This window comes from Pimephales promelas, chromosome 21, assembly GCF_988280905.1.
Source record: "Pimephales promelas chromosome 21, fPimPro1.hap1.1, whole genome shotgun sequence".
Classification (NCBI taxonomy): domain Eukaryota; kingdom Metazoa; phylum Chordata; class Actinopteri; order Cypriniformes; family Leuciscidae; genus Pimephales; species Pimephales promelas.
Genome location: NC_142789.1, coordinates 24,381,331 through 24,406,434, shown reverse-complemented (window position 1 = coordinate 24,406,434; position 25,104 = coordinate 24,381,331). Strand labels below are relative to the sequence as shown.

General features: G+C 39.0%; 1 long non-coding RNA gene across 1 annotated transcript in view; it reads left to right on the top strand.

Moving 5' to 3' along the window:
- LOC148970471 (uncharacterized) overlaps nt 1–22,580 on the top strand; it is a 44,770-nt gene extending 22,190 nt beyond the window's left edge. The window contains exon 4 of the long non-coding RNA XR_016148441.1: nt 22,514–22,580. This is a non-coding gene — a long non-coding RNA (uncharacterized LOC148970471). The remainder of the gene's footprint in view (nt 1–22,513) is intronic.
- The last annotated feature ends 2,524 nt before the right edge of the window (nt 22,581–25,104 follow it).

The window sequence follows — 25,104 nt, the reverse complement described above, 5'->3', positions numbered from 1 at the left end:
GCAGAGCAATCGGGGGAAATGCGTACAGGGGTGACCTCGGCCACTCCTGTACCATCGCATCCAACCCCAGAGGGGCTGGTGGATACAGAGAAACCACAGCATGCAGTGTCTCAGTCCCTGGATTCAAATAGGCCTACCTCGGTATGACCGAAATGACTCCATAGGAGCTCCACCACCTCGGGGTGGAGTCTCCACTCCCCGGGCCTCGGCCCCTGCCTCGACAGGATGTCTGCTCCCCGATTTAAATATCCTGGGATATAAAATCGCCAAAGAAGAAGCTTCCCCTGGGCCCACAGAAGGATCTGGCGCTAGCCTGAATAATGGACATGAGCGCAGACCCCCTTGATGGTCTATAAAAAGACCCCCGATGTGCTGTCTGACCGGACAAGAACATGGTGACCCCTCAGGTCTGGGAGAAAGTCCACAGACCCCGGGCTGAGCGACCACTCATGATCGCCCCCAGCCCGTGAGGGAGGCGTATATCGTTAGCTTCTTTGGAACAATGAAGTAACGGCTGTAATACCCCAACTCTCTGTCGGGGGGGAAGAACTCGTTCTATCGCCCCCTTCAGTAACAGAGCTTTCACCTCTTGTTCCATGACCAGAGCCTGCTCGGGGGATACCACTGTAGGCAAAATCCCCCGAAAACGAGGCGGACGTGACCTGAACTGGATCGCGTACCCGCGTTCGATAGTCTGCAGGACCCATCGAGATATATTTGGAAGACTTTCCCATTCTGCCAGAAATTCCACTAAGGGTACCAGTCTCTCGAGACTGGCCTCTGGAGTAATTATAGAGACAGAAACAGTGCCCTGTGACCGCGCACAGGCAGGGTTTAACGACTGTTCTGTATCGCTCCTCGGAGCAAACGAGCTTCCCTCGGGAAACCACTCGCTAGGACCGTCTGCGCCCACCCTCACAGGCAGGTTCAGCAGAACGGGTCCCTGCAGACCCCCCTGGTGGTTTATGTAAGAGACCACAGACATGTTGTCTGACCGGACAAGAACATGATGATCTCTGAGGTCTGGGAGAAAGTGTTTCAGAGCCTGAAACACCGCCATCATCTCTAGACAATTTATATGCCATCGGAGATGATGGTCTTGCCACAACCCGCGGGCCGAGCGACCACTCATGATCGCTCCCCAGCCCGTGAGAGAGGCATCCGTCGTCACCGTTACCCGGTGACACGGGGCTCCCAGCGCAGGTCCCAGGGACAGGAACCAAGGTTCTTTCCACATAGCCAGGGCACGGAGACCACGTCGCGTGACCTTGATCTTGCGGAGCGGCTTTCCCCTCGGGGAGAACCCCTTGGTCTTGAGCCACCACTGTAGTGGTCTCATGTACAGCAGGCCGCACGGTAACACGTTGGATGCTGCTGCCATCAGACCCAGAATTCTCTGGAATTCCTTTACAGTGAGTGACTGGCCTAGCTTCACTTGCTTGACAGTCGAGATAATCGAGGCTATACAAGCCGGCGACAGACGTGCCTGCATCGTCGTCGAATCCCATACCACGCCTAGAAAAGTGGTCCGCTGAACTGGCGAAAGCACACTCTTCTTAGCGTTGAGTCTCAACCCCAACCTTCTGATATGGGCGAGGACGGCATCTCGATGCCGAATCGCCTGATGCTCCGATTGAGCCAGAATCAACCAATCGTCGATGTAATTTAAAATGCGAATGCCCTGGAGACGCAGCGGGCCAAGGCCGCGTCCATGCATTTCGTGAAGGTTCGAGGAGATAACGCTAGGCCGAATGGAAGGACCCGATATTGGTACGCTTCGCCCCAAAAAGCGAACCTCAGGAACTTCCGATGTTGCGGAAGGATGGAGATATGGAAGTACGCCTCTTTTTTTAGGTCTATCGTGACAAACCAGTCCTCGGACCTGATCTGTGACACGATCTGCTTGAGAGTCAGCATTTAGAACTTGAGCTTCCCTACTGACCGATTTAAGAGGCGCAGGTCTAAAATCGGACGCAGCCGCCCATCCTTCTTTGGAACAATGAAGTACCGGCTGTAATACCCCAGCTCTCTGTCGGGAGGAAGAACTCGTTCTATCGCCCCCTTCAGTAGCAGAGCTTTCACCTCTTGTTCCATAACCAGAGCCTGCTCGGGGGTCACCACTGTGGGCAAAACCCCCCGGAAACGAGGTGGACGCGACCTGAACTGGATCGCGTACCCGCGTTCGATAGTCTGCAGGACCCAACGAGATATATTTGGAAGACTTCCCCATTCTACCAGAAATTCTACTAAGGGTACCAGTCTCTCGAGACTGGCCTCTGGAGTAGTTTTTAAAAACAGAAACAGCGCCCTGTGACCGCGCACAGGCAGGGTTTAACGACCGTTCTGTATCGCTCCTCGGAGCAAACGAGCGTCCCTCGGGAAATCGCTCGCTGGGACCGTCTGCACCCCCCATTACAGGCAGGGTTGGCAGAACGAACCCCTGAGGGCACCGAGAGAGAGCGGGCGCCAGATTCAGCGGCGAACACCTCTGTCTCACGGTGGGGACCACCCTCAGTAGCCTGACACCAGTGGCGTCAGGACTTCTTCGACGAAGCCTTCCTGGCGACAATAACCGTCCTCAGATCGGTTCTATCCCGGGAAGACCTCGCCTGAGAACGCCGCGTCTCAGCCCAGTTTTGCTGGGGAGGAGCCCGAGACGCGACGCTCTCTCGACGGGCGGGGCTGCTCTCGCCCAGCAGCCCCCGAAGGATGAGTACGGAGGGGGAGACATTTCTGGAGCGCCGCTGCCTGTTTTTTTCCCGGTCGATAGCGGCGCATCCAGGAGAAACGCTTTACCTTTCTCCTTCATATTAGCCAGATTTAGCCACAGATGCCTCTCCGTGGCCACCAGGGCTGCCATAGAGCGGCCGACTGATCTGGCCGTCTCCTTGGTGGCACGGAGAGAAATATCTGCCGCCTGACGCAGTATCTCATTAATCACGTCAGTGCCGACGACCTCCCCCTCACTCATATCTCCTAGACCCAGCAATATTAGCATACATAGAGGTCTGGTGTGTCAAAATTCTAGCTGACACTGGTTTGTTCCACGATCTACACACCTCGGTGTGTAGATCGGGGAAGAAGGGCAAACACCGGCATGGAGGTAGTGAGTGTGATATTAAAAATCTCTCATCCATTTTACTCTCTCGACTCTTGTTTCTCAACTGGCCATTCAATGGTTAATTTTTCCACAGCCCGAGTCAAAAACCTCCATTTTTTTTTTTTTTTCTTTTTTACTACATTCGCGGGAGACTGAGATGGCAAACGAGCTTCCCTCGCTCTCCACTGAGTCCATAGACTCTGCATCCACACTTTCAACATCCAGCTCCTCAGAACTGGATAATTGAAGTGATGGCGCCTCAGCCCGGGCAGGAAAAACCGCAACGCGGACTCCCGCAGCGAGAACTGAGGCACTGGATCTACCAGGTAAGGGCAGAGAAAGGGCGGGGCCCGTCTCAATCCCCGCTGATAGATCCATCTGCGATCCCCACGACGCAAGCCTTCGCTGTGCCTCGGCAGCAGCGGGACCCGAGCCGCGGGGAGCGCGCACCGAACCACTCTCCTCGAAGAGTGCCCGGCGGGAGCGAAGTGTCTTCATGGGCAGACACTCGCAGTGCACAGCCGGCCCCCTCGAGAGCCGACTGAGCATGCTGCACTCCCAAGCAAACAACACACAGATCGTGTGTATCCCCACCCGTGATGAAGCGAGGGCAGGGATGAACACACTTTCTGCTGTTGTTTGCTCGCCATATCAATATATATAAATATACAATATTAGACAGACAGACAAAATTCATACATAGAGCGCTTGTGAAGACTCAGAAGCTGTTGCGCTTGTGTTTCGGGGATGCTTTATAGTTTCCTGGTCGATACGTCACCCCGCCTATGACGTTCCGTCTCGCCATTGGACAGATTTCATACGTGCTTCATGACTCGTCACGCAGAGGCGTTCCCACGGCGTTTACACGGCGTTTACACGCAGCTCGAAGTTCCCTGAATGGGAACAACTGTCTTTCAGTTGAAGCACCATTTACAACTAACTTATATAGCAACTTATTGTACGTCAGCTAGTTGATACTTTGACAAAATTAATACTAAATTATATTAAAATGAATACAACTATATAGACGTATGTCTAAAAAAGAATAAACATTTGAAAAACTATGTAAAATTACTACATTTTCTTTGATAATATATATATATATATATATATATATATATATATGCAAAATATTTTAGGATGACTTGAGATACTATCATTTTAATTAATTACACATCAGTTGAACATGAGACATGATGTGTAATGAGAAAAAAAATCACTTTTATTGTCGTCATCAGTCGAAAGCATAGCCTTACATTTACAAAACGTCTGCTAGAAATGCTTAAAATGTGAATTTCACAACTAAAGTATGTCTTTATTTTTAAATCTATGCATTTAGAAAATTCTTTTATTTAAAGCTACTCTATTGGGTGTGTTGGAAATTACATTTGAAGAATTTCTGCCAAAAAAAAAAGACCTTCGTTGCCTTTAATATCCATAACCAAAGGCTTGTCCTGTCTGAAGGGTCCTGAGCATTTGAAGTCATGTGATCCGCAGCCGTGAGTGCTGGTCTCCTCTAAGCAATGCGTTTGTTTTTGGCTGCCGTCCTTAGCGCTAAACTCTCACCTGCGCACAACCCCGAGCAACTGCGACTGGAGTACAGAGACCTCACCTTTACTACATCTGAAGTGTTTCACTGTGTTTTCTCAACCACTGTTGGCATATTCTACACTGCCTGCTGCTAACTTCTTAGTCTTCCCTGACAGGAAGTGTCTTTCATTCTCTCGCACTTACAACCTCTTTCTCTTTCCCCTCTCCCGCATCTGGTTTTATCAGTTCTTTGAAAGATGCTGGAGGCTTATGAAGACAGTCATTAAAATGAGTTATGAGCTCACTCTACCTCTCTAACCGTCCCTGTCCCCTGAGCAATACTCAGCTTATGAGGAATCTCAGCTAAAATAAATACACTCTGGGTAACATAAAACATGAGGCGTGGAATGAGAGATGTGGGCAGCAGAAGGAGGTTTTGAATCGGTTGGCCCGAGAATGACATCAGGCAGTTTTAACAACCCTCTCCCCAAGTTTAGCTTTAGCAAATACATTATACTGTAAGCCATCGCAATTTGTAATGCCTGAAGTCACACAGTAGTCCTCGCTAAAAGTCTCACTCCACATGCAATCAAGTGGATGAGACTATAATAAACAGTTTCCATATTGCAGTTGTTTGACTTCAATTTCTTAAAATCATCATTTACTCACTCTTATGTCTGACTTTTTTTCCGTGGGGGACAATATGAGAAAGTCTTGGAATGCATTTTTCCATTAACAAATGGAGCTTTCAGGCTTTAAAAAGTATCAATAAACTTTCATCATAACAGTAGTACATGGACATGCATTGACTACTTTTATGATGGTAGTGTATACACTACCATTTTATTTTGAGAGAATTAATACTTTTATTCAGCTAGAAAATAAAGAATAAACTGGCTGCTCACCGCTTAGGAGTTTTACCGCCACCTACCGTAATAAAAAATGATGATCCATAAATAAGGCGCTCCGGATTATAAGGAACACTGTCGTTTTTTGAGAAGATTAAAGGCTTTTAAGTGCACCTTATAGTGCGGAAAATACGCAAATTGAAAAGCGTATGTACAGCGCGCATCTTCCTCTGCATGTAAACAGAAAGTTTTGCGCTTCCAGCTATATCAGCACATCATCTTATACGGTAGGTGGCGGTAAAACTCCTAAGCGGTGAGCAGCCGGTAACAAGAAGTAGACGAATGAGAACGTCCTCGTCTCAGTTCATGCGCCCATGAGGAAGTAATGGAATAGTGGAATAAAGTCGTTATTTATGTTTTTTTCGCACAAAACGTAGTCTCGTCGCTTGATAAACTTATAATTGAGCCGCTGTAGGCACATGGAATATTTAAACCTTTTCTTTAATGACTTTATGGGCCGTCAAGAGCCAGTCCCTTAGGCAGTCTATCTAGGACTGATCCAGCTCTCAGATTCAATCAAAAATATCTTTATTTGTGTTCCGAAGATGAACGAAGGTCTTACGGGGTTGGAACAGCATGGGGGTGAGTAATTAATGACTTAATTTTCATTTTTGGGTGAACTAACCCTTGAAATTTGCTCTTGCATCCATTTTGAATCTCAAAAGCTTCAGTCATTGCGACTGCATGAACAAAACCGAAACTTTCTCTCCTTTCGTGTCAGAATGACTCGGCCATCAGTTGCTCCATTTTTTTGATCCAGATTTCTGAACTTCTGAAGCATCGCTCCATCTAAATCCACTCGCCTATAAAACGGCTTTACTGAATCAAAACTAAAGTGTTTTTTCTAATAACATTCAATCTGTTCAGCACATGGAATAATAAGAAATATATTGCAGTTTTTGTACAACTAGATTAGCCTTGATCGATCACACACAAAGTTCCTCTAAGTTTTCATCGGCACTTTCCAGCTCCACATCTGAGGCGTTTTATTATGACTGCAGGCCATGGAATATGAATTAGATTGTGAAACTTCATCTGTTGGAGATTTTCAGTCTTCTTCTCTCTGATAAGAATACTCTCCAGCTGGTTTGGTGCCTAAAGTGGTTTTATTCAAACGCTTAGCAGGAAGTGTACCTGGCAAAGAGCCTGTGAGAAATTTCACTCCTTCTTCAAACACAATGTCTTGATAAGCTGGCATTGTGCAGTATGTGAAAACACACATTAACATGTGAGAATTACCAGCCAAGCCATCAACACATGGTGGAGAGCATCTCCGGAAATGACTCTCACACAGCCCACGTTTATTGACAACATAAGCGAGCGACTCCAATAGGGTTGGGGGGGCAATGGATGGTGTGGGTGAGGAACGCTAATTTTTAATAAAACAAAGACTGATTATCCAAACATCCTGCCAGTCAGCACCATAATGTGTACAAAAATATGTAGAACCAAACAAATACCAAATGTGTTAATGGCAGCTTAGTGGTTAAAGAGATAGTTCAGTAAAAAAAAAAGAACATTTTGGCATAATTTGCTCACTGTGATGTTGTTCCAAACCTGTATGAGTTTCTTGTTTCAGTGGAGCCAACCCGGTCTCATCCCAAGACGTCATATAACTAACGTTTTGGGACGTCTTTTGACCATACGTCAATATTCGCCTTTTTAGGGCCCCCTTAAACGTCGGTAGATGAGGTTATGGGATCCTAACTCTACCCCAGACCTAAACTTAACCCTAAACCTAACCCGTCACCTAACTGACGTTAAAGGTAAAGCGTCAGTTGTATGACGGCCCGTGATCGCCATCTACCGACGTTTAAGGGGGCCCTAAAAAGGCGGATATTGACGTATGGTCAAGAAACGTCCCAAGACGTCAGTTATATGACTTTTTGGGATGAGACTGTGTTAGTGGAGCGTAAGATATCTTGAAGAATGTTTAAAACAATGAAACCATTCGAAGTTTGTTGTTGGTAATATTTTTTATATGTATTACTAATTTATATGCATGTATATTTAAGAAAATAATATTATTTATATAAACATATTTATATTTATACATAATATAAATGATATATAAATCTATCTGCAGTGTTTACATGAAAATATTTCTTAAATATATACAAGCATGTGTGTGTATTTATATATACAGTATATAAAATATAAAATTATACACGGTGCACCCACATATATTATGTAAACACAAACTTTAATTTTGGATGCGATTAATCGTTTGCGTGTGTGTTGTTACATTTAAATGTCTTTACTGCTGTCACTTTTAATAAATTAAATGAATCTTGAAAAAAAAAATCAACTAAGAATCTCAAAGATTTCAGGCTGAGTCTCTGGTAGGATTTATTTTTTTACTGGTCCTGCCTTTTTGTGATTGTTCATATGACGTTTTTCAGCATTTAGTAAACCATAAGCAGCTGCATATGACGGGCAAACTTAATCAGAAACAAGCTGTCAAGTTAAAGGTCACGTGATGTAGTTTATTGTGCTATGAACATTTTTTAAAGTATATTTGTGTTGACTGGGGGTTGCGGAGGGTTATTTCTGTCTCTTTCCCCATTACAGAGTTGTTTATTTGAGTCTTCATATTTCATTCTGCCTGACTGCCTCAGTCAATTCCTATACAAAAAGGAGAATAAAATATTGACGTTTGTACTAGAATTACAGACACGGTGACAGCCTGTCTTTATTTACCATTTTAGTATTTCTCTAGCGATTCTTAAGACAGTGCTTGAGAGCTATTTACTGCAGCTCACACCACTATCAAGACGATCTGCTTTCAGCATATTGAGGGATATTAAAAATTTACTGTTTGTGCGTTCCGTATCGAAAGTGTGATAAATCTCTTTTTGTTCGCAGTTGTTTCTTCCTCTGAAATAAGTATTGATCCGACAGGTGGGCTGTTGCGTTGCAGAGTGGTCCTGAGCTGTATTATTGAACTCTGAATCGATACCGTATACATGTCTAAATGTCAAGTCATCTGTGCTTTCTTGCCATCACACTATCGATATTTACCCTTCTGCATGTCCCAAAATGCATCTCGAAATGCTTATCACTCTGAAACGATTTGCCAGAGCTTCTGAGCTGATTTTGGAATCGCATTGAACCATGATGAATGAATTGATTTGTGACCCATTTACCGATTAAGAGGAGCAAAGTTCAGGCTAAGTGTTTTTATTTATTTAAAAGTTTTGTAGCTGAAAACATGAAATCAAATTTGACTCATTTTTCAATTTTGTTTAATCATCCTGGTTGTGTATATAATATAATATAATATAATATAATATAATATAATATAATGAGCACATGCTAATTTGGGCTCTGCAAGTTCGAATTTCCTCATTTTTTTTCTTGAATTTAGTTATATTAGCACCTAAAATTTACATATTAACACCTAAAATTTAGCCTACATATTAGCACCTGAAATATACATATTAGCACCTAAAATGGACAAAAGTTTACCTTTCGAAAAGGTACAGCCCCAGTGACAGCTTCAATACCTTTTTTTTCTGAGAGTGTAAACACTACAATATACATGTAAAAAGAAGATTTGTCAAATTTGATTTCATGCCGACTTTAACGTGGATTTGCAAAAACAACTAAAAACGTTATATGATGCCAGGCCAGTAGTTGGCGATGCCATGTTGTAAAGAAACACTATAGACTGAGCACTCAATCATCATTTTCTTGACAACAGTTTTCACAAATTTGGATTTTTTGTAGTTTACATGGAGACAATAACCAACCCGGTCTCATCCCAAGACGTCATATAACTGACGTTTTGGGACGTCTTTTGACAATACGTCAATATTCGCCTTTTTAGGGCCCCTAAACGTCGGTAGATGAGGTTATGGGATCCTAACTCTACCCCAGACCTAAACCTAACCCGTCACCTAACTGACGTTAAAGGTAAAGCGTCAGTTGTATGACGGCCCGCGATCGCCATCTACCGACGTTTAAGGGGGCCCTAAAAAGGCGGATATTGACGAATGGTCAAAAGTTATATGACTTTTTGGGATGAGACTGTGTTACAATAACATGGTTGTTTTCAAAAACTTGCACTTTAAAACCCACTTTCAATGGTTTGCGTTTTAAGGACCCCAAAACGCAATTGTCGTGTAACACATTTTTAAAAAAGTGTAGTGTAAATGGCCCCTAAAGCTAATGAAGCACATTAAAAAAAAAAATATGTTTCATAGTTACTTTGACATTTAAGCCTCTAAATTCCCATTTTTGTTCATCTGTAATCAGTCCATCTTGAATTCAGTCATTAATTTCTGAAAAACAAATGTAACGAGGTTAAGGGGAAGAAGGCTCGTCTTGCAGTGTCTCCCCTTGTGAACCCGCTCCGCTCCCACAGCTCTCAGCCCCACCCTGCTTGCCAAAACCACTCCTGATTACGAGTTGTTCATGGGCCACACTTGAATCATTCATTCCCTATCATGTCAGTTTTCAAATTGACATCTTTTACATTGAATCATGATTTGTTTATAGCTTTTCAAAGTCCAACCAACTAAATTACCCGTCCTGTCTATCAGAAAATAAATATGTTCACTCACTTTTGAATTATCTTTCATCTTCTTGCACACCTGCTTACTTCTTGCTATCACTTAAAACCACTGATATAATTCGCTGTCTGCAACAGAGACTTTCAACATCATCATTCGAACAGTTATTACTTTAATGTCCCTGGGCCACAATTGCATCCCTGTGTTAAAACCGATAAAAATAAATCACTAGTCCGAAAGAACTGGATTTTGTCTGTGGGTTACTAAGAAAAATCCATGCATATGTGATGCTTGTTGTATTTATTCTTAAATCATCTACTTTTTTTCAATTTATTATTTGGTTTTGGGTCTTTTTTTTTTTCTCCCCGATATGGTCGAGATGGTGATTTTTAGGGGTTTGATTTAAAATGGCTTGAGCAGGTAAACAGAACCAACTCCCGCCGGCTCTCTTGCTCAATCTTTCTCTCTTTCTGTCTCTCTATCCCCTGTGTGGAGTGTAGGGTTGTACATTATTTGTTTTATTTTAGCTTCCATCAACTGCAGCGGTTGGATTACATTATATAACTACTATGCTCACGACATTAACATACTATTATTCTGTTCTTATCTGCATATAAATCAGTAGTTTATATGCCCAAAAAAAAAGCGCTATTAATTAAATGTTATCTCCCGCTGGCTGTGTTCACGCAACAAGTGCTGAATGCAATCTCCAGGTAAATGTTTTATACAAAGAGAGCGATCCAATAAGGAAATAACACTGTTAGAGGCATAATAAGTTCATAATTGCTCTGTTCCTAAATTCAGTGAGCTGCCTAAAGGAGACTGCATTTACAGGCATTAAAGAGTATCTTTATTTAAAGCTAGGAAACTTGTAATAATGCATCATCTAATTTTGGATAAATTGCTCCAAAATAATGCAATCCCAGCTTTTGTGATGAGCTCAGTGAAAACGAAAAATTAAGATGGCAGTCAAAGCGAGAGAAAGGTTGATCTCGTTTTAAATTTAGTGATTTAAATAATAAAATAAAATAAAACTAGGCGTCCCGAGGTCCAGACGCGGCTCGTGGACCTTTCCCGATCCTGTCCCCCTCTCTCTCCCTTCCATTTCGCTTCCTGCACTCTAAAAAAGGCTGGGTTGTTTAAGTAAGGGCAAACCCAAATTTTGGGTTAAAAATGTAATTAAAAAACTGAGTTGAAAGTGAAAGTTGAAGTTGGGTTAAAATTTTAAATTACATTTTTAACCCAACATTTTGGTTTGTCCATATTTTACCTAATTCTGGGTTAAAACAACCTAACATTGTTTAGAGTGTCAATAAATTCATAATAAAAGGCAAAAAAAAAAACTATATATATTCATGTTAATTAAAATCAAACTAGAATAAAACATGAATATAAACAAAATTAGAAATGTTGGCAATAAACTGAAGTTTAACATTGAGAACTGGACAAAACTAAAACTAAATGAAACCTAAGTGGAAAAAATGACAAAAGCCCAAAAAATAACTAAAATTAGCACAAAAACTAAAAATATAAACATAAAACCCAAGACAGAAGGCAGTTGACGACACTCAACCCAAATTGGGGTCAAATATGGAAAAAACCCAAATGTTGGGTTAAAAATGTAATTAAAAAAATGTACAGTTGAAAGCAAAAGTTGAAGCTGGGTTAAAATGTTAAATTACATTTTTAACCCAACATTTTGGGTTTGTCCCTATTTGACCCAAATTTGGGTTAAAAGAACCCAGCATTGTTTAGAGTGTATGTAAGCACCGTTTTCATGCTTTTGCATGGCTGAATACAAAATATATTTTACTCCACTATTAGTAGTGGAATATATTATTTAAAACCGTGAAATCATATTTATTTTGAAGCTTTTCTTTTATATTTTTGCGTAGTATATTTGCGTAGTTCTTGATTTTTTTTTTTTTAACACCTAGAGAACAAACAATGTTTGTGGTTGAGTTACTAGCACTACAAACTCACAGTACATATTTCCAGTACACAGTTTAATAAAGAGTAAATGTGTTCTTTTCTCCTTCGGATTGGCCTCCAGCTGATCCATTATTGTTCCTGTGCCATTTGCAAATCTAAAGCCGGTCTGCTCTCCACTGTCTGCACAATGCAGGTGGACCGCTGACTGCTGTGCACGGCAGATTGATCACTGCCCATCCATCTGTTTCTGTGTGTGTGTATATGTGTGTGTCTGTGTGAGAGAGATAGAGAGGAAAGGAAGAAAGAGAGAAGGTCTCACATTCTCTAATTCAAGGTCTATGTCCCGTGTAGTGCGTAGTTACATCCACACAAATGAAGACCAAGAACTCACGTGTATTAGAGTGCTTTCAATGGGGGGAATATTATTGCGAGGAGTAAAAAAAAGACAAAAAAAAAAGAAGAAGATTTAGTCCATTGTTTGATTTTGTTTTGTCTTTAGAAGATTCTGGATCTGCTGTGTTATTCCCTCAGTATTTATGTTTGAATATTTTTTTTTGTTCATGATGAATCAGTGGTGCTCAGAGAACTTCAAAGCGTGACTGGCCCGACTTCAAAGCCCGATGCTTTTGTCCGTTGTTCAGTGGCAGCGAACCCCTGCATGATTTCGTGCCACAGCTGTCCTGATACCTCTCCAGCCTTCACTTCTGCATTTCCTCTGTTCATGATTGACTTTCATTTCTGTCCTTCTCTTGGGTTGCTTTGTGAACAAGCAAAAGTGGAAGAAAACATCCAACCCTAATGATATTACAGATTACATTTTGTCCATTGCGCGCTCTCTCTTTCTTTTTCTCTTTCTTCTATTACAAATTTTTTTTCTTTTCATTTTTCTCCAGTACTGTAGCAGTGCAGTGATGAAATCAGAAAATAACGGCATGCCATGGTTCTTTGATATATAATTTACGTGAATAAAAATATATAGATGCATCTAATAATAAAATAAACTCAATAAAATAAATAATCAAAAAATATTGTTGGTTTAACCTAAAAGATTAAGTAACTTGGTTGCCTTAATTTTAAGTTCATTTAAAAAATTGAGTTAATACAATGAAGGAGATTGATTTAATCATCAGAAACTCAAAATAATATGTTATCTGAACCACATTAATTATTTAAGTTGATTTGACAAAAGAAAAATGTTGTGATTACAAATCATGAACATATATTTTTACAGTGCATAAAAAGTAATTTATATTATTCAATCAAACTTACCACACACGAAAAGTGTAGTGTGTACTATATATTTTTTTCTTTTTTAAAATACACTACTGTAATTAATACTTATATTGACTATACTATAATTAATACTTAATAAAATAGTACTCTTATTCAACAAGAATGCATTAAATTGATCAAATAATAAAACTATTTTTGTTATCACAGGAATTAATTACATTTAAAATAAATACAGTAAAAACAGTATAATATTGTGAAATGTTATTACACTTTAAAATATCTGTTTTCTATTTTATCACATAAATGTATCCACACTGTAAAAAATATTGTTGGTTTAACTTAAAAAATGAAGTGGTTGCCTTAACTTTAAGTTCATTGAAATTGAATAATTGAGTTAATACAATGAAGGAGATTGATTTAATAATCAGAAACTCTAAATATTACGTTTTCTGAACCACATAAATTATCTAAGTTGATTTGACAGAAGACGTTATGGTAACAAATCATGATTTTTTTTTTTTTTTATACTTCATGGTTAGCGTAAGAGACTTCTTTCAAAAACATTAAAAGATCCTACCGACAGCAAACTTTTGAAGAGTGTACCTATCCCAGCAGACACAGTCAACTGTCACTGTTTAGGATTTTTATTGCACTTTATTTCTTAGAGCATAATTAAAATACCACATTTATACAGTATAATACCCATGCCATTTCCTGAATTTAATATAATGGACTCATGACAGAAATTGTTTACAGTGTCTGGGATTTCAAACAACAAACAGAGGATACTAATTAAAATTTGGCTTCCGTAACAAATTATGAATAAAGTGAGCAAAAAGCCTTAAATCTGTAAAACGATGGGTGCATCTTTTTGAATTGATGCGAAGAAAAACTCTTTCAGCACATTAGCTGGTAGAAAGTTATATGTGTGACTATAGCTTATTCTTATCAGTTGTAAGTTTATAATTTGAAGAGTAATGTGTCAATCATAATGACACGCTCACTTTGAGGAATAGCCTACATAAACCTTGCATGTGTGGGCCTGCAAGAAATTTGATTTCATGTTATCTCTGCTTAATGCTAACTGGATCTGTCACAAATTTGACAGTATGTCTGCATGACTAGATGAGCTTTATCGATAAGCAACTGAATCAAATAAGTCTCACAGCTGAAGGGATGTACTTTCTCTGCGAATGACAAACTAAATCATTTCTAAATCAGAATGTAACTTTAAATATGAATCTAATTAGTTGTACAGTTACAGGTTTCCATGCCATTGGTTGGTCCAGATAGTCCCTTCCAAACTCATCACACAGTTGTTGTTCATTCTTTTCCATGTAGAACATCCACGTCAACTCAATCTGTGTTTGGCACATCAACAACCCTTGTTACCTTTAACAATCTTCTTCTCCTTCCTTCCTTACTTCCTTCCTTCCACACTTCCTTCCTTCCTTCCTTCCTTCCTTCCTTCCTTCCTTCCTTCCTTCCACACTTACTTACTTACTTACTTCCACACTTACTTACTTACTTCCACACTTACTTACTTACTTCCACACTTACTTACTTATTTACTTCCACACTTACTTACTTACTTACTTACTTCCTTCCACACTTACTTACTTACTTACTTACTTCCACACTTACTTCCTTCCTTCCTTCCTTCCTCCTTCCACACTTACTTCCGTCCACACTTACTTCCTTCCACACTTACTTCCTTCCACACTTACTTACTTCCAAACTTACTTACTTCCACACTTACTTCAACACTTACTTACTTACTTCCACACTTACTTCCTTCCTTCCTTCCTTCCTCCTTCCACACTTACTTCCGTCCACACTTACTTCCTTCCACACTTACTTCCTTCCACACTTACTTACTTCCAAACTTACTTACTTCCACACTTACTTCAACACTTACTTACTTCCTTTCACACTTACTTACTTCCTTTCTTCCTTCCTTCCTCCTTCCACACTTACTTCCGTCCACACTTACTTCCTTCCACACTTACTTACTTCCTTTCACACTTACTTACTTCAGAAGCTTCTAAGTTCTGCCCACAATCAGAAAATAATAAACAATATATCTACCAATACACTCGTAAAACTTAATTTGCAGCAAAAATGTTTTATTTGTAAGAATAAGGAGCAATGTTCACTAGATGTTTTCCACAGGTGTTTGCTGAAACATTATATTTTTGACACTCAACTTGACGCTTTTTTAAGACTCAAGGTCACAGTGAATCCCCAACTGCTGTTGACGCTGAAGAAATTTTATAAAGTGTGTGTGCACTTCTCTGTTTATATAAATTTATAGAAACTCTGTGGTCCACTTGAACTTAGATAATCTTTCAACAGATTTTAAAACCCTTTCACAGACCTGCAGCCCAGTGTCCGTAAACATTACTACTTTAATTTAAATGCTATCGCTTTTTTCACAATATCCTGTTCATTTGTTTAATTCGAGAGAGTCTCACCTGGAAGGCCTGAGCACTGAACAACGAAGCCTGTATGAAAATGAAGTAATGCACTGAATACTGAATTGGACCAGCATGAAGCCCCCAGGGGCCAACTGTGTTTGGGCCATTATCTAATGCCTGGGTAATAATTTACCTTTCTGATTCAATGATTCACATGCTCATTGAGATACATTACATGTACATCATTTTCAACGAGAGCCTGTTGTCGGTCAGCTACGGTCAAGGGTATTTTTCCTAGCTACAGTGCACTGTTGGTAATCAATTCCACTTTGGGCATGACAATTTCATGAATCATTGGAGAGGCATGCGAATTAAAGCTGTAATCAATGTTTAGTGAGTTTCAATGGTGCAGTTGATATTCTATGCATCTGTAATGCATCTTCACAAAAGACCCAACTGCGCCATCACATAATTACTCTGGGTTTGTTCCAATAGATCGCTGTGAGAAAAAAATGGGGTAGAAAATGATACATTTCCTTTTTAATGAATAAATTTGATTAAGCGATTATCCAATGTGCTATTTCATGTGTAAGCAAATATGCAGGGATATATTTGAGTATGTGACTCTTTGTACATTTGAGAGAGAGAGGGAGAGAGATCATGCAGTAGTACAATAAATTGTGGCTATAGCTGGCTATACATTTTTGCTGTGTAAAATATTTAATTGTATGGCATTTCTAATATAATTAGCTTTCCCCCCTCCCTTGTATGTCAGTTTTGGTCAAAGTGATTTGCTTATGAGTACTTTTAATGCTACCATGATGCAATATAAGCCAAAACTTTGGTCTGTTTTCCGTCATATTTGTTTAAAATCAAAAGATTTTCACACGTTTCTAGATATTTTGTGAAAATCTGATGTTCTAACGCACTAGAAAAATGTCAAGTAAGTCGGGGAATTTGAAACGGGTGTCAAATACAGTACGGTTATGTCACCCCATGATAACCGTGATTATGCCATTTCCAGGGGGCTCTTTTTGACCGGTACACAGTATATTTTCCCATTTGCACAGGTCATCAATGTACTGACACGACTATAGACTGCATGCGCACCTGTAGCAAACCCACCAGCCAGCTCTGTGTACCCATGGTTCGTGCGGTTACATCCACTGCTATAATTGCTGCCTCGGTCCTCTCTCTCCCACAAACAAATCGAGATATATTATAACTATTATCTGGTATAAAAAACAAGAATTTCCCTCAGGCCTTTGGAGTGTAAGTAGTGGTGTAGCATCTCTTTGAAGTGAAAAAAGAGGCTTTGCAATTATGATGCTATTAAAATACAGAAAAAAATCAAATTAATATTTTTATTGCAACCTTAATTAAGCTGTAAAAGCCATAATAATATTAAGGAGTGTTATATGTCTTGGATGGTCTAGTAGGAGCCATCAAGCTGTGCAAAATATGCATCCACAATCATCTGGGGGTAAAATGATGAGGATCAACGAGGGGAGGATCTAATTTAATTAAAATGATGATACTACGGCTGTGGATTTTGGCATCTACTTCAAGTGGCGCAAGAGCTTTTGATTAAAGTCAACCTAAAATGGTGTTCACAACCCATTTTACTCCCTTACGCTGCCTTCACACTGGCAGTTGAAACCAGCGCCCCCAACGGACGTCGTACTACACAGTGAAAACCGTCGGAAGCGGGTTGAACAAAAATGGCGGAGAGATTAGAAAGGTTGATTCTGTCAGTTCTGTATGATCTCTCTGATGAGGCTTATGATATTAATATGAAGGCTGCTGCGTGAGGAAAGTTGCTCAGGACGTTGGCATGTCACATCAGCCCGTTCTCATCCCAAGACTGACGCTTTTGACCACACGTCAACATCCAATGTTTTAGGGTACCCTCAGTTAGATGACCCCATCAAATCCTAACCCTACCCCAGACTTAAACCTAGCCGTGTCATCAAACTGACGCTAAAGGTAAAGCGTCAGTTGGGTGACGCCCTAGGATCGTCATCTAACTGACGTTAAAGGGTACCCTAAAACGTTGGATGTTGACATATGGTCAAAAGCGTCAGTTAGATGACGTCTTGGGATGAGAATGTGTTTGTCAGATCGGCTAAAAAAAAGTGCTATAGTAGTGGTATAATGTCAATAGTTCAATTTAACACAATTTAATTGTATTAACTGCCCTAATAACGTTAGAAAGTCATGAAAATAAAACAGGACATGACAACTTATCGTTATAAAATCATTATTTATTTTATTTAAAGTTGAGAATTCAGGTTTGTTTATCAGTACGATAGCAACACTCAACTTCCCCTGGAATTGAGTAGTTTTCGCAAGAGTTCAATTTTTTGAACGCAAACAACTTTCTTCACACCGCACTCGGTTGGACCCGCTTCGGACCCATTCGCATGCGGCCTGTGAATCTCCATAGGAAATCAATGACTTCCGGTCGTTTCGGAGCCGTATCGGAGCTGATTTCAACTGCCAGTGTGAAGTTGGCGTTAACATTATATATTTTGAGTGCAACAGGATGGTGTACAAGATAACTGAAAACACAAAGAAATTGAATTATTTAATTTGAGCATTTTTATCTTCAGTTGTATAATTTTGAATGTGATCTCTAATTTAAAAGACATATGTAATGATTATGATATTTAACAGTTGATGCGCCCTATTTACTTCCATTGTGGGCTATTTTGTTTCATATTAAGTCAATGGGGCCACTGGAAATGGTATAATCACGACTAGATGTCCCATGTTTGTTTGTTGTTTTTTTTTTCTAGCGACATAACCGTACTGTATTTGACACCCTTTTCAAATTCCCAGACTTACTTGACATTTTTCTAGTGCTTTAGAACATCAGATTTTCACAACATATCTAGTTGATCTAAAATCTTTTGATTCTTCAATTGTGTTCAGCAGAAGATAGAAACTCATACCGGTTTGGTACAACTTGAGGGTGAGTAAACGATGACTGAATTTTGGATGAACTATCCCTTTAAGAGGATGTTTATTTAAAAAATAGTTTAAACAATGCTTCATATTAATGTGTCAGAAGGTGACTATCAACAGAAAAAGAATCATGCCTAATTAATACTACAAAAGTAGTGGTAAAATTCTGCAAACAAAAGTTACGATTGAAAGAAAATTTGCCTAAGTATTTTTTTTCACATTTTGTACAAGTCATTCAAAGCGATTTTGATGTTGAATATCACCATGTCACTGTTCAAGGACAGCTTTTTCTGCACTGAAGAATCTTCCAGGTAGATCTGCATCCAAATCTTCCCCGAAGGTTACCTTATAACACATACATGAGCAATTAAATTCAAGGCCCAGCCTCAAAGGCCTGCCTGCACCTGCCGCACTGTCCGTATTGAAGTTTAATATTACTGAAACTGCAAAGCAGATATTTGCCATTCTGACTTGTTATTAAAGTGGTAAAAGAACAAAATCCGTGCCCATTTAGCCAACAGCAGATGTTCCTCTTTGACAAAGGTGGTGAGAGAAAATGTTCAAATGAGAAAGGACACCCAATTCTTCTCTGTTTATTTCCACAAAAGATCTTATTTAAGCATCAGTTGAGTGAGTCATCTTTAATATTGGCTTTTTAGAAAATTATGTCATCGAAGATGATTGAAGATTTTCAAAGAATAGCGAATATGGGGCGGCTCTCCGCGTTTGAATGGATCTCCGACAGTTTTCCTGTGTAAATAATTAGATTCCCTCATTTATCTTAATATCGACCTGTTTGAAGTGGCTCTCCTGACTGAATGTAAGAGAGAGGAGCACTCCAGGGCGGCCCATTGTATGGACTTCTATTCATCTCTCTCTTCCTAATTTATGTTCTTTCCTCTTTCTGTCGTCGTCTTCTCCCCTCGTTCGGCTTGCCCTGAAGGCGGCGTTGGATTGTTTGAGCTTTCTGTGAGTTCAAAATAAGAGAAATGCAGTTATGGTTTGACACCCAGGATTCACACAACATGGGAAGTGATAGAGAACGTTTAAATGCATTGTCTGTGAGGACTTACAGCCACCAGAGATCATTCCCAGGGGATCTCATCGCCCTATTTCTCTTTCAGAGCTCAGGGGTCTTAATGGTGCTTAAATTGATGGTTCATCCAAATATTAAAGTTCTACCATCATTTACTGACCCTCATGTCACCCAAACTTGTTTGACTTTTATCTGTGGAATAAAGCATGGATATATTTCGAAAGTCAGTGGAGTTTAAAACATTGGATCCCACTGACTTTCTTTGAATACACAAATAGGGAATTTTAGAATCTTCATGTTCGAAGTTCTCTAATGTATATAATGACGCATTAACCTAAAATAGATAGTTCATTTTGAAATTAATTTTTAATATGTTTTATCTTACCTCAAGGGCATCCAAGATGTAGGTGTCTTTGTTTCCACAGTAGTTTCAATTTTGACATTTTTAAGTCAAACTGTTTGTGTCTATCAGTCATATAATGCAGGTCTATGGTCACCACCTCAAAGAGCATGCACAGAGAAGTCCAAATTAAACATGATTTAATGACTCGTAAATGTAAGTACACATTGATGGCCTAAGACACGAAACAAGCAGTTTGTGTGAGAAAACGAACAGTATTTATACCGTTTTTGCCTCTTGTGACCACAGCCACGTCCAAGTGATCTAAGGGCGCGGGCACATTGTGGTAACGAGGTCAAAACTATATAAATACTGTTCGTTTTTGTGTCTTAGGCCATCAATGTGTAATTACATTTATGAGTCATTAAATAATGTTTAATTTGGACTTCTCTGTGCATGCTCTTTAAGGTGGTGACCATAGACCTGCATTATATGACTGACAGACAAGAACGGTTTGACCTAAAAATATCAAAATTTAAACTACTGTGGAAACAAAGACACCTACATCTTGGATACCCTTCAGGTAAGCTAACACATACCAAAAATTAATTTTCAAGTGAACTATCTCTTTAATCTCAAACATTTATCCCCATTTATTAGGATAAAAATAGATCTACTGTTGTCAAACAGATAATATAGATAAAAATTGAATATTAATTTGTATAGCAGCTCAGATCATTTGGTCTTTTATGATTTTGATGAGAAATTCTGGAATTCACTTTGGAATCTGAAACTTCTTGACAAATTTGATATTCTTTATGTGAGTAGTCTTTTAGGTCAGGAGAAATAATTAAACCGGAGACAATGCAGGAAAAGACATTTGTTTTCCATTTGATCTCACTGCTATCCAGAAGGAACAATTGAACTCCTTTGAGATATGTTTCTTCCTTTTTTCTTCTTATGGGTTATCAGATGAGTGAGCGAAAGCAGCTCCTATAATAAAATGTTTGCTCAAGACCTGTTAGCCAATCAGCGAAGAGATAACACAACACTAGCTTTACGCTATACAGAACATAACTTCCAGGCTCCAACAGTGAATTTAATTTGGTTTTATTCACCCCAAGACCTATATTTTTGCCTGTGGAATGTAAATTTCCTGCTGGCAAAACTGATATTAAATCAATGGGCCTGCTAAAATCTATTTGAGTGGAGTTTTGCTAAAGCATTGAATCTGGACAAACTCTCTCAGCAGGCTCTGATCTCTAATTCCAACAGTCTGTGCATATGAATTATTAATTTGGCCATTATGCTAAGTCTCCCTTTCTGGATCAATTCATTATTAGCTTTGGCGATTATAGCACAAGGTTGCATAGAACATTCAGAATGAAACACAATTGATTTATGAACCATGAGAGGCAAATCTACGAAACACATTTAATTTCAGTGCAAAGACCTGTATTCTAATACTAATGTCCAACAATCCAATTTAATCTGGCACTAAATTCACAGTGCCATGAATGAATTAAGTCAGTGTAATTTTTTAGCAAACTGTTTTTATGTAAATTAAGCTCATTCTAGATTGTTGCAATTTAAGCTGCTCTATTACCTCCTATACAGAAAGCAGGCGTTTAACAGATTTTTTTTTTTTTTTTTTTTTTTTTTTTTGTTAAAAAGAGATGGCAGAGTAAAGTTTGTGCATTTTAAAGAGCTGACTTGGATCCGTACTGTAATGGAGAGATAACTTTGCTATTTTATATGGTTAAAAAATAACAAAACCAACTATAAAATGGCCAGTAAATGGCTACACCAATGAGTTACACTAGATTACAATAATTTGCATTGTAAAAGCCTATGCATTATTCTTTGCATCAAATTAAATGTCTGTAGATTAATGATTGATGAATGAATTTATAATTCCAATTGCATGGAAAACAACATGGACATTCTCCATAATTTATTTTGTATTTAACACATGGTTTCAGAATAAGATGCGAGTTTTCAAAATACATTTTTGAACTATGTCTCAAATTCTTTCCATAAAGTCTGTCTCAAGTCTAAAATAACAAGCATGCTAACTAAACTTTCAAATGCATTGTTTGAGACGTGTATGTTAAAAACGAAGACTGTAATATTTAAAGTTGAAGGCTTTATCTCAACTTAACTTCACCCTGTGGGAATTATTATTATTATTATTATTATTATTTATAATATTTTTTTTTATAATCATGTGATCTCATAATGCACTCTAAAAAATGATGTGTTGGATTTTTGCATAATACTTTTAAGTAATCCCAATTTGGAATAATTTGACTTCAAATTAACAAGAAAACCTTTTTTCATATGTACTTAAATATTTGAGTTCACGCAACATTCTTAAAAATACATGTAATGTGATGCATATATTTTCTAAGTTAACCGTGTTGCGTGAACTCAAATATTGGAAAAAGTTATGAATACTTAATTTTTTTGTGTGTTTAATCTAATTACTTTTATAAGTAATGGTTGTTCAGTCAACAAATCGTTTTTTTTTTTTTAGAGTGGGCACACTCCTGAAATAAAACATCTCGTTTCGGCCGCATTTATGACTGGAGTCTTCATCTCATGTGAGTGTACATAATATCAAAACTTATTTTACAAAAAGCACTGTTTATTTGTTTAGGTCTAAAACTTTTTAAACAAGGGAAGAATTATGCAGTGCACCTTTAGCTGAACTCCAGCACAGACCTTCTTCTCTAGACTCATCCGTCATGTCCTCTCATTTTGAGCAAGGATGCATAATTTACTGAGCCTCAATATGAATCTCAGCTTATTCCTCTGATATCTAGCGCTGGTCAATTATCTCATATTATCAATATCTGCCATCTATATTGCATTGGCTCATTTGAATTTCATAACCAAACACTAATATTCTGCCTTTTTATGAAACCTTTATGGTAATGCAGCCAAGGTTCTCGGGGCTATCAATTACTTAGTGTGTGTCTGTAAAGCTGCAGCGAGTGGGAACTAATGTCTTGGCCCTTAAGGTGGCAGGACATACCATCTTTTACCTTCATTACCGCAGTGAAGTGATGGTTTCCTCCTCAACCCCCATGGCAAGTCATTTAACCTATCTACACCCCAGTCGCACAGTTTGTCAAAGAACATTCATGCGACTGCGGCACGGCTATTAGAGCCACAATGGCGATCGTGTAGGAGTACGAGAAGATGAAGTAAGTTGGCTCTGCGTTTTGCTTGGGTGTGCATCTCACTTTAAGACCTTCACACTTCTTTTTATGTTGTAATCATTTCAGTATACTGCTACATGTGGGCTGTGGTAAAGCATAGAGTGTGTATTTCTGTGCGTTATGGTTTTGCACACCACAAAAATACACTTATTCATCTTGAATTGGAAAAAAACATGATGAACCTCAAGACAAATATTGAATTATTTATTCCAGTCAGTGTGTGTGTGTGTGAGGATGTCCACGATGATGCAACGGTGGCCTCATCCAGTAGATTAATAATTTCAGAACAAACAACCTTTCAATAATAACAAACACCTCGGCAAAATTCTTTAGCTCACAACTAAAGAACAATCACTTTCCTGTGTGCATGCTCAGATAAAACTCTTTCATCTGACTTTCTCAAACTACATAGGAGAAATGTAACTGAACACCATTGTCATAAATCTGGGACTCGTTAATGCCTTAAAGACTAGCAGGACAAGACGTTCTGACTGTAATTGGAGGTTTTGTATGTTGATGGCTGGCAACCATATGGTAAAATCACCATATTGAATGGCAGTAAAGATTGAGAAAATGAGCTCTGAGAACAGCCTGTCCAGCAGTTTTACTTTTCGTGAAGAAAATATGAGTGAATTTTGATTCTGTGCAACACTTGATTCTAGGGGTGTTTTGGCTATGGTTTTCAATACATTTCTTTGCAGTTGTCAAGCAAGCTGGTTTCTTACAGGGCCAAGTCTAGTCCTGTTAACTTACATTGCAACGCATTCTCATCCCAAGGCGTCATCTAACTGACAATTTTGACCATGCTTCAATATCCGACACTTTAGGCACCCTTTAGCGTCAGTTAGATGACGCTATCCTAAGGCAACCCACCTTTAGTGGGTAGGTTTAGGTCTGGGGTAGGGTTAGACCACTAGGAAAGCGTCATCTAACTGACGCTAAGGCCTCGTTTGCACTGCAGGTCTTAATGCCCAATTGTGATTTGTTGCCTATATCCGATTTTTTTTAACTGTCTGTTTACACGTTCTTTAAATTGTGAGCCATATCCGATTCATGTGTTTACACTTGCCATATAGGCTACTATCTGAAACATATCGCGCATGCTTAAAGGGTTAAATTATCTTGCACAGATGGACAAACACGAAATATGCTTCATTCTTTGCGATATGCGAAGTTGCAAAACGCCACTTTTGAATAAGAAACAATGTCTATAAAACTCGTTAAAACGCCACGAATTACACGCGTATCGGTAAGAAAAGTGGATACTCCACTTTTTTGGAAATAGGCTCATTTTACAACTCCCCAGAGTTAAACAGTCGAGTTTTACCCTTTTTGAATCCATTCAGACGATTTTCTGATATTTAGAAGAGTATAAGTAAGGTCTCATTGACTTCCATTGTATATTTTTTTTCCTACTGTGGAAATCAATGAGACCAGAAACTGTCTGGTTACTGATATTCTTCTAAATATCAGAAAATCGGCTGAATGGATTCAAAAATGGTAAAACCCAACTGTTTAACTCTGGGGGAGTTGTAAAATGAGCATATTTCCAAAAAAAGTGGAGCATCCCTAAAGCATTTAGTAATTTATTTGTAAAACACTTTAAGTGGGATATTTAAAACGTGCTAGGACCATTAACATGCTCAATTATATTATTAAAACATATAATTTAATATTATATGTTATATTTTTAAATTTAAGTTAAAATAAATGTAAATGAACAATTTTTTGGCACATTTACAATTGGGATGAGAACGGGCTGTACATTGGCAGGGCCAAGGATAACTGTTGTGTGAATGGGTCTCCCTCCCCCAGACCCAAAGTGTAAAATCTCTGAGAAATACTGTTATTGATGCTCCATAGTATCTTGTACGTTCAAATTCCGATGACTGCAAAACACAAG